We start from the raw sequence: 1,678 nt of genomic DNA, 5'->3' as shown, positions 1-1,678 counted from the left end.
AATAGAGAAAATGAGAAAAAGTCAAAGGTTTACATTAGAAAAATCAATTAATAAATTATTATTGAGTTAAACAACAAAATAATATATAGAAGTTAGATGTATATTTATCAACTTGGATGGATCTTAAAAATATTCTGCTAAATAAAATATAGAAAAAATTTCCTTTCTGCCCGTGGGCGCCACCGAGTAAGCTTCATGAAAGTCTCCCCTCCCACCACCATCATGTCTAAGTCAGAGTCTCCCAAAGAGCCTGAACAGCTGCAGAAGTTTTAATCGGAGGTTTGAGCTTTGAAACAATTGATGAGAATCTGAGGAGCCATTTTGAGCAGTGGGGAAGACTTACGGACTGTGTGGTAATGAGAGATCCAAACACCAAGCTCTCCAGAGGCTTTGGGTTTGTCACCTATGCCACTGTGGAAGAGGTGGATGCAGCCATGAATGCAAGGCCACACAAGGTGGATGGAAGAGTTCTAGAACCAAAGAGGGCTGTCTTGAAAGAAGATTCTCAAAGATCTGGTGCCCACTTACTGTGAAAAAGATTTTTGTCGGTGGCATTAAAGAAGACACTGAAGAAAAAAAAAAAAAAGAAGACACTGAAGAACATCATCTAAGAGATTATTTTGAACAGTATGGGAAAATTGAAGTGATTGAAATCATGACTGACCAAGGAAGTGGCAAAAAGAGAGGCTTTGCTTTTGTAACATTTGATAACCATGACTCTGTAGACAAGATTGTCATTCAGAAATACCGTACTGTGAAGTAAGGAAAGCTTTACCTAAACAAAAGATGGCTAGTGCTTCTTCCAGCCAAAGAGGTTGAAGTGGTTCTGGGAACTTCAGTGGCGGTCGTGGAGGTGGTTTTGGTGGGAATGACAACTTTGGCCATGGAGGAAACTTCAGTGGGTGAGGTGACTTTGGTGGCAGTCAAGGTGGTGGTGGATATGGTGGCAGTGGGGATGGCTATAACGGATTTGGTAATGATGGAAGCAACTTTGGAGGTGGTAGAAGCTATAATTATTTTGGCAGTTACAACAATCAATCTTCAAATTTTGGACCTATGAAAGGAGGAAATTTTGGAGGCAGAAGCTCTGGCCCCTATGGTGGTAGAGGCCAATACTTTGCCCAACCAGAAACCAAGGTGGCTATGGTGGTTCCAGCAGCAGCAGTAGCTATGGCAGTGGCAGAAGGTTTTAATTACTGCCAGGAAACAAAGCTTAGCAAGAGAGGAGAGCCAGAGAAGTGACAGGGAAGCTATAGGTTACAACAGATTTGTGAATTCAGCCAAGCACAGTGGTGACAGGGCCTAGCTGCTACAAAGCAGACATGTTTTAGACAATACTCACGTGTACAGGCAAAAACTCAAGGACTGTATTTGTGACTACTTGTATAACGGGTTATTTTAGTTTCTGTTCTGTGGAAAGTGTAAAGCATTCCAACAAAGAGTTTTAATGTAGATTTTTTTTTTGGCACCCATGCTGTTGATTGCTAAATGTAATAGATCATGATGCTGAATAAATGTGTCTTTAAAAAAAAAAAAAGAAATTTCATACAATTCACAGTACAGTGGCTTTTAAGTAAATTAAATAAACACACACAGCTATTATATTTTCATGGACTCGTTTATATGAAGTTAAATTTAGAAAGGACTGAAAAAATATAGCAAACATATAATAGCAATT

At 39.3% G+C, this 1,678-nt stretch overlaps 1 pseudogene; it reads left to right on the top strand.

Annotated features, from left to right (window-relative positions):
• Positions 1-222: 222 nt before the first annotated feature.
• LOC109268209 (heterogeneous nuclear ribonucleoprotein A1-like) lies at positions 223-1,425 on the top strand (annotated as a pseudogene).
• Positions 1,426-1,678: the final 253 nt, after the last annotated feature.

This window comes from Panthera pardus, unplaced genomic scaffold (genome assembly GCF_024362965.1).
Source record: "Panthera pardus isolate Hobbes unplaced genomic scaffold, ASM2436296v1 HiC_scaffold_24, whole genome shotgun sequence".
Taxonomy (NCBI): domain Eukaryota; kingdom Metazoa; phylum Chordata; class Mammalia; order Carnivora; family Felidae; genus Panthera; species Panthera pardus.
This window is presented reverse-complemented; position numbering and strand designations above follow the sequence as displayed.